General features: G+C 46.3%; 1 pseudogene; it reads right to left on the minus strand.

The window, feature by feature from the left end:
- Positions 1-889: 889 nt before the first annotated feature.
- LOC109568770 (germ cell-less protein-like 1 pseudogene) lies at positions 890-2,395 on the minus strand (annotated as a pseudogene).
- Positions 2,396-9,285: the final 6,890 nt, after the last annotated feature.

Raw genomic sequence — 9,285 nt, forward strand, 5'->3', positions numbered from 1 at the left:
AATGTTTCTGAAGGGCAAAGGCCATCAGCGTGCTTAGAGAGTGCATTCTGGTGCATAAATAATTCATGGCTGTATGCCACAGAAAAAGTCTGTCTAGTACCGAGATGTCCTCATAGCATCAATCTGCCGCCTTCCACTCCACCCCCAATATAGGGTTGTATAAGATTGGAGGCGTCTTTCTAGGGTTAAAATGCTAGGAAAGTCAAAATAAAGCCAAAGTAACATCAAGATACGATATGAAGTCAACTAACCTAAGAATGTTGAGGAACAACCAATAAAGAGAAGATCATCAGTGTAGCCTGGGTGCGTTCACAGAGTGAGAGATCATGGGAACCAAGTACTACACGCTCAGTGGCAGGGAATGGGGAAAGGGAAGCAATCCAAAGGAAACTAGCGGTAGTAGTGCTAATGAGTGGGGCAGAGTGGCTCTAAACAAGCGAACTGAAAGAGAAACCAAACGGTTTCTTTAACATTCCTTTAATCAAGCTAAAGGAAATGCATATTTTAAAAGAGTTTCCCCAACAGTAGTAGAGTAGGTAGGTTCACAGGTTCTCTCTAAAGTCAACTGGCCTTTGACTTTGCAGAAATGATGGGAGGGGGCATTGATGGATGGTAAACCAGGAGGACAGGTTGCCACTTTAACAGCACAAATGAGGTCTAAAGGTGTTGGGGGAGCAGGGCTTTAAAATTTCTCCTCTTCATAGGCTCAGGTAAACAATCTCAAGTATTATGAGCTACAGTTCAACAAAGACTCTGACAGAGGTGGGCCACCAGAGGTGGGCAAGTCCGGTTGGTCCCGCAGAAGGAGCTGGCATCTGGACAAAGCTGGTCGTCCCTGACCCCAGGAAAAGAGCTGCTCACCTCTCTGAGATTTTGTTTTCAGGAGTCCTCACTCAGGAAAACGCCCCTCTCTGGGGAGGTACAGGAAATTACAGGTCACATATATGGGGAAAACCACATCTTCGTTCTCCAGATTCACCACCTCTAGCTCTTCATCCTTTCCCAGGGAAAGCACCTGGAGTTCTGTCTCCTTCCGGAAAATGGCTCTTCCAGCCCTGTCCAAGGAGGCCAGGCGCAAGCGGAACGCGACCTTTCTCTGCCAGAGTAAGCTGACCCCGAGACCGCAGGACCTGTTCAGTGCGCTGCGCTTGAAAATGATGCGCCGGTTGGCATAGCACACCACCAAGTCCCAGCCGACGTTGAAGCCTGCCCACCGCCAGGTGCACTGCTTATCCCTGAGGAGCTGGCCCCCGCACCGCATGCTGGTCCTCTGGAGGTCGGACACGAAGACATCCACGGGCCCGAGGTCTCTGGTCTGCTCAGCCCGGAGGAGGGCAAGCCACTGCTCTTTGTACACTGGGGTCAGCCACGTGGCAGGGATCAGTGCATCCTGGTCGATGATGCGTGCTGACGGCAGGTCGCAGATCATGTAGGCAAGCCGCAGCTGCTGGAACGCTGGCACGAAGGCTCTGCCCTGCTCGGTCTCCAGGAAAGGGGTGCCCTCTGACTCCTGCCTGGACCTGGCAAACCACGAGTCGGCGTCAGGCAGCAGGTCTCTGCGGGGGCCTCTCCATGTCGGCTGCAGCTGCAGGAACATCCACTTTTTCAGCGTCGTGTACACATCCATCTCTACCTCCATCACGAAGAGCTCTGAAGAGGCAATGACCTCTTTCATGAGATCCAGGCTAACTTCTCTCAATAACTCCTCACTATGCTGGGTCATCAGGTTGTCCAGCAGCCACTGAAGACACATGGCCCTGATGTTCTGGAGTCCGTAGCTCTCAGCAGAGCAGTAGTAGCTGCACACGGTCTCATCACTGACCGTCTCCTTCATTATCTCTCCGCACTGCTGAATCAGCTTGTCCAGCTGCAGCATGCTGGCTGTGGCCAGCATGGGGACCACTCGACCGGGTGGGATGAGCACAGAGTTTCGGTACAGGGAACCTAAAGCCTCGTGCAATGCCTCACAATCAATGTTCTCGTCAGGCATCTGCAACTCTACAGTATCCATGGTTGTCTCACGCCACGCACCACTGAACATGCTAGCAAAGTATCCTGACCGGCACAAGTAGACCTTGTGCAAGTTCCACTCCTCCCCCAGGGCACGGATCTGCACGTCACTCCCTTCTCCTCTCAGAAAAAGTGTCTTATAAACGGACTCTAAACGGTCTTTTGCTCGCTTCCTGTGAGGCGCTTTTGTGAGCTGCCCTTCTGGGCCTGTCTTCCGCTTGTGGCGCCCTTGGCTAGTGGTGGGTCTGGCCTCTTCGCTCTCCTCCCCTTCCTCTATCACTGCCACTGCTACCTCCTCGGCCTCCTCCTCCCCCTCAGGGGCACCTGGCTCCTCTGGGGCATGCCCCACTCTGTTCGAGGGCATCTGACTGTTGACTGCTCCCATGGCTTTTACCTCAGGGGTACAGAGGGCAAGCTTCCTCACCAGACGCAGCCGCCACTGGCACTAGCTCAGCCCACGGTGTCGTTGGATACGGCTGATGTTTGTGACGTCATCTTGGACGCCACGCAAAGCCACACCCACGAGGCTTTCCCCTACCCCTCCCACTCCCCATCACAGGATCAGTGCACTCTGTACCAGGAATTCCACTCTGTGTATCTTTCCCTCCAGGGATGATTTCTCTGCGGCTCCCTTCGTAGGATAATGGTGGAACAGAGGACTTTGTGTATGAATTTTTCCCATGAATCTTAAGAACATCATTTCCTCTTCCCCATTTGACATAATTACTGATCACTCCTTTTTTTGGATAATTACGTCTTGGTTCCAGCTCTGTGCTCTATGCACCTTAATTTCTGTAATTATTTTCTTAGGTTATCCCATCATTTGCGGCTGTCAAAACATTTTCTGTGATAAAAGTGGCAATGTGTGCCCAGTCTTTGCTTTTGTCTCTATTTTAGACACCAGCTAAGCATGTAACAAACTTAAACACTGAAAGAAATGAGGAATGAATGAGATGGATTTTGATTTTTGAGGAAATTAATAATATTAAATACTGACAAGTGTTATATGCTAAACAAAGTATACGGTGTAGAGAGAGTGTGGACCTTTCAATGACAAGGAAAGTACAATGCAAGGGAAAAAACTTTGAAAACGGTAAGTCTCTCAGGTCATTTGACCTTGCCTAAGTAGAATGTTTGGGGCTTCCCACACATTCCCAGTGGTAAACAATCCACCTGCCAATGCAGGAGACGCATGAGGCATGGGTTGGGAAGACTTCCTCGAGGAGGAAACGACAACCCACTCCAGTATTCATGCCTGAAAAATTCCATGAATAGCAGAGACTTGCAAACTCGTGTCCATGGGGTCGCAAAGATTCTGCCCTATTCAAATCATGTGAGTAGAATGTTTACACACTTTGAATAGGACAGGATAACCTTAAATCACATTTTAAATATTCTCTGTTAGATGGCTATAGAAAGTTGATAAGAAGGTCTATATAATGCTTCAGGTTGAGTGGTGCTTGGCATGAGAGAAACATGAATACTGACTCTAGAGTTGTGACAGCTAATGGTGAATGGTGAACAGTGCCGCCAGATTCATGGTCTCCGAAGGAGAAGATTTAACTCGGGACCAAAGACAGTCTCAGTCACTTGGAGCATTGTGTAGATTTTATCTAAAGTGAAAGTGACAGAAAAAGCTTCAGACATAGACGTCAGAAGGGAGCAGGAGAGAACCCACCTCACTACTTTAAGCAAGGCGTTATACACTTCTCAACTAGCTGCTGAGACTAGATAAAAGATACCTCAAGACTTCGAGAATTTTTCCAGACCCTTTCCTGTAACATACCTCCTGGGATGACATCAGCACGAGATTAGCCAGAAGGAACAGGTTAACCCAGAGCTACAGCTGTGGAAGTTTTTACCCAGACCTTCTCCCATAACATATATCCAAAGCTTAAAAAAAAAAAAAAAAAAAAAGACATGTCCTTGAATAAGAGATACTGCTGCCTACGAGGCCTACATATCTATAGCAAAGAATGTGAAAAAGAAAGAATGTTTATCTCCTCCTTAAAGGGGCCTTAGGCTTTGACTCCTTATCAACCTGCCTAAGTTAACTCTCTCATTTCCCCCTTTTTATTTTAGGAGAATATTGTTGCTGAGGGGAAAGGGGCAGAGAAATCTGTCAGTAACTGCTTCCTGCAGGTGAGGGGCACTGACCCTAAGTGGTTGAAGCAACATATTCTCCTTACCCTTTTACTTAGGGTTTCTGATCCAAGGGCCCCAAGTAGTAAATACACAGTTACATATGTAAGGAGCAAACAGCAAAAAACAGAATGATTACAATGATTGTAGTCAAGATAGTTTTTCACAAAGGAGAGCTTGTAAACCAAGATTGTATCTGTAACCATGATGGAACATCAGGGGAGTCCATTTTGAAGAGTGGCCAGAATCTCTGCATCACTGTTACTTTGTCTGGGAAGCCATTGTATCCTTTAGAAAGAACAAACTAGATAAGTAGATTAAAAGGCAGAGACCAAATATCAGTAGATGAATTACTGTAATCAGCAGTCCAAGAATAACCTGCAAGAATCAGCTTACATTTGATAGTAACTTTGATCCTGGTCTGGGTAGAGTCAACACTTGGGCTGCCGTATTTATAAGAATGGAGCCATCTGGCATATTCATATACATTTTGAATGTAGGTATAAAAAACCCAGTTAGAAGTAGTTGAAAGAATGAAAACCTGAAATTTAACAGACAAAATAAATCTTATAATTTCTTTTCAGGTGAATGAGTCTATAACCCAGCGTAGACAGGTGCTTGAGGTAGCCAGTTGTCAAAGTTTGTCCAGGTAGGCCTTGGCTTCTTACTGTGGTATTACTGTAAAAGTGAAAATAATTGTCCCCATTAACAATTTAGGTGCTTTTCTAGGTATGAGAAGATGCAAGAATCTGGGCTCAAGAAAATCTTTCCCTGAAAATCTCTAACTCTCCAAAGGCCTGTTTTGTCCATTTTTCCAGAACACAGAGCGAGTGCCTAATTTCTGATTTTCACCCTGAACTCCTTTCAGGGGACGTTGAAGGTCAGCAGCTGTAGTGTCCATGAGTTAATCTTTGTAGAGGCAGATAGCAAGTGCCAGTTGCCAGAGCAGGGCCCTTTTATGGCCATGAGTTTGACCATGGTTCGCAGAGCATTTCATTACCATCTTGTTCCATGGTGCTGGGAGGGTTCATTCGCAGGTCTGTCAAAGATCTCACTGATAGGCCACTCAGGGTGTTATTACTGGACTAGGCCCTGTGAGTAACAAAAGTCTCTGGACCACACCTGTCTTACTAGTCTCTTGGTCCAGGAAAATATTCTGTCTTGTTGCTTCTTATATACAGAGTCACACCATTATACTTATTGATTTCATATGGAGCTGCACACCATCATTATATCAGTGGCTCAGTCACACACTTGATAATGTAAGGAACAACACTTCTTGAAGCAGGCAGTATAGAAAACAATATCGTTAGAAGTAATAGTAGAATCATCAGTAAGAACTTCAATCAAGAACTTCTATTAAGTATAGCCCAGTGACATATCCATGTCATCTGATTTCGTTTGCTAAATGACTTTCAGATCAGATCAGATCAGATCAATCGCTCAGTCGTGTCCAACTCTTTGCAAACCCATGAATCGCAGCACGCCAGGCCTCCCTGTCCATCACCAACTCCCGGAGTTCACCCAGACTCACGTCCATCGAGTCAGTGATGCCATCCAGCCATCTCATCCTCTGTCGTCCCCTTCTCCTCCTGCCCCCAATCCCTCCCAGCCTCAGAGTCTTTTCCAATGAGTCAACTCTTCGCATGAGGTGGCCAAAGTACTGGAGTTTCAGCTTTAGCATCATTCCTTCCAAAGAAATCCCAGGGCTGATCTCCTTCAGAATGGACTGGTTGGATCTCCTTGCAGTCCAAGGGACTCTCAAGAGGCTTCTCCAACACCACAGTTCAATAGCATCAAGTCTTCGGCACTCAGCCTTCTTCACAGTCCAACTCTCACATCCATACATGACCACAGGAAAAACTATAGCCTTGACTAGACGAACCTCTGTTGGCAAAGTAGTGCCTCTGCTTTTGAATCTGCTATCTAGGTTGGTCATAGCTTTCCTGTCAAGGAGCAACCGTCTTTTAGTTTCATGGCTTCAGTCACCATCTGCAGTGATTTTGGAGCCCAAAAAGATAAAGTCTGACACTGTTCCACTGTTTCCCCATCTATTTCCCATGAAGCGATGGGACCGGACACCATGAACTTCGTTTTCTGAATGTTGAGCTTTAAGCCAACTGTTTCACTCTCCACTTTCTCTTTCATCAAGAGGCTTTTTAGTTCCTCTTCGCTGTCTGCCATAAGGGTGGTGTCATCTACATATCTGAGGTTATTGATATTTCTCCCGGCAATCTTGATTCCAGCTTGTGTTCTTCCAGTCCAGCGTTTCTCATGATGTACTCTGCATAGAAGGTGAATAAGCAGGGTGGCAATATACAGCCTTGACGTACTCCTTTTCATCTTTGGAACCAGTCTGTTGTTCCATGTCCAGTTCGAACTGTTGCTTCCTGACCTGCATACAGATTTCTCCAGAGGCAGGTCAGGTGGCCTGCTATTCCCATCTCTTTCAGAATTTTCCACAGTTTATTGTGATCCACACAGCCAAAGGCTTTGGCATAGTCAATAATGCAGAAATAGATGTTTTTCTGGAACTCTCTTGCTTTTTTCATGATCCAGCGGATGTTGGCAATTTGATCTCTGGTTCCTCTGCCTTTTCTAAAACCAGCTTGAACATCTGGAAGTTCACGGTTTACGTATTGCTGAAGCCTGGCTTGGAGAGTGTTGAGCATGACTTTACTAGCATGTGAGATGAGTGCACTTGTGTGGTAGTTTGAGCATTCTTTGGCATTGTCTTTCTTTGGGATTGGAATGAAAACTGACCTTTTCCAGTCCTGTGGCCACTGCTGAGTTTTCCAAATCTGCTGGCATATTGAGCCCAGCACTTTCATAGCATCATCTTTCAGGATTTGAAATAGTTCCACTGGAGTTCCATCACCTCCACTAGCTTTGTTCGTAGTGATGCTTTCTAAGGCCCACTTGGCTTCACATTCCAGGATGTCTGGCTCTAGGTCAGTGATCACACCATCGTGATTATCTGGCTCGTGAAGATCTTTTTTGTACAGTTCTTCCGTGTATACTTGCCACCTCTCCTGAATATCTTCTGCTTCTGTTAGGCCCATACCATTTCTGTCCTTTCTCGAGCCCATCTTTGCATGAAATGTTCCCTTGGTATCTCTTGTTTTCTTGAAAAGATCTCTACTCTTTCCCATTCTGTTGTTTTCCTCTATTTTTGCATTGATCGCTGAGGAAGGCTTTCTTATCTCTTCTTGCTATTCTTTGGAACTCTGCATTCAGATGCTTATATCTTTCCTTTTCTCCTTTGCTTTTCCCTTCTCTTCTTTTCACAGCTATTTGTAAGGCCTCCCCAGACAGCCATTTTGCTTTTTTGCATTTCTTTTCCATGGGGATGGTTTGATCCGTGTCTCCTGTACAATGTCACGAACCTCATTCCATAGTTCATCAGGCACTCTTATCTATCAGATCTAGGCCCTTAAATCTGTTTCTCACTTCCACTGTATAATCATAAGGGATTTGATTTAGGTCATACCTGAATGGTCTAGAAGTTTTCCCTACTTTCTTCAATTAAAGTCTGATTTTGGCAATAAGGAGTTCATGATCTGAGCCACAGTCAGCTCCTGGTCTTGTTTTTGCTGACTGTGTAGAGCTTCTCCATCTTTGGCTGCAAAGAATATAATCAGTCTGATTTTGGTGTGGACCATCTGTTGATGTCCATGTGTAGAGTCTTCTCTTGTGTTATTGGAAGAGGGTATTTGTTATGACCAGTGCATTTTCTTGGCAAAACTCTATTAGTCTTTGTCCTGCTTCATTCCGTATTCCAAGGCCAAATTTGCCTGTTACTCCAGGTGTTTCTTGATTTCCTACTTTTGCATTCAGTCCACTATAATTAAAAGGACATCTTTTTTGGGTGTTAGTTCTAAAAGGCCTGGTAGGTCTTCATAGAACCGTTCAACTTCAGCTTCTTCAGCCTTACTGGTTGGGCCATAGACTTGGATTACTGAGATATTGAATGGTTTGCCTTGGAAACGAACAGAGATCATTCTGTCGTTTTTGAGATTGCATCCAAGTACTGCATTTCAGACTCTTTTGTTGACCATGACGGCTACTCCATTTCTTCTGAGGGATTCCTGCCCACAGTAGCAGATATAATGGTCACCTGAGTTAAATTCACCCATTCCAGTCCATTTGAGTTCGCTGATTCCAAGAATGTCGACATTCACTCTTGCCATCTCTTGTTTGACTACGTCCAATTTGCCTTGATTCATGGACCTGACATCCCAGGTTCCTATGCAATATTGCTCTTTACAGCATCGGACCTTGCTTCTATCACCAGTCACATCCACAGCTGGGTATTGTTTTTTCTTTGGCTCCATTCCTTCATTCTTTCTGGAGTTATTTCTCCACTGATCTCCAGTAGCATATTGGGCACCTACTGACCTGGGGAGTTCCTCTTTCAGTATCCTCTCCTTTTGCCTTTTCATACTGCTCATGGGGTTGTCAAGGCAAGAATACTGAAGTGGTTTGCCATTCCCTTCTCCAGTGGACCACATTCTGTCAGACCTCTCCACCATGACCCACCCGTCTTGGGTTGTCCCATGGGCATGGCTTAGTTTCATTGAGTTAGACAAGGCTGTTGTCCTAGTGTGATTAGATTGACTAGTTTTCTGTGAGTACAGTTTCAGTGTGTCTGCCCTCTGATGCCCTCTTGCACCACTTACCGTCTTACTTGGGCTTCTCTTACCTTGGGCGTGGGTTATCTCTTCACGGCTGCTCCAGCAAAGCCCAGCCGCCGTTCCTTACCTTGGACGAGGGGTATCTCCTCACCGCCGCCCTTCCTGACCTTCAACGTGGGATAGCTCCTCTAGGCCTCCTGCGCCCAGGCAGCCACGGCTCCTTGGATGTGGGGTCGGTCCTCCCGGCCGCCGCCCCTGGCCTCGGGCTTGGGATTGCTCCTCCCGGCCACCGCTCCTTACCTGAGATGCGGGGTAGCTCCTCTCGGCCATTCCTGCGCCCTGTCGGTGAGTCCCACTCAATCAAGAGTAGGCTCCATTATTGGAGCCACCCTGACCCTGAGAGTCAAATTTGCTCAAGATATTCCATTTGTTCATGATAGTCAGCCTGCTTTGTGAAACTGGTTGAAAGTGAAAGTCACTCAGTCGTGTTCGACTGTTT

The sequence above is a fragment of the Bos indicus genome, chromosome X (genome assembly GCF_029378745.1).
Source record: "Bos indicus isolate NIAB-ARS_2022 breed Sahiwal x Tharparkar chromosome X, NIAB-ARS_B.indTharparkar_mat_pri_1.0, whole genome shotgun sequence".
Classification (NCBI taxonomy): domain Eukaryota; kingdom Metazoa; phylum Chordata; class Mammalia; order Artiodactyla; family Bovidae; genus Bos; species Bos indicus.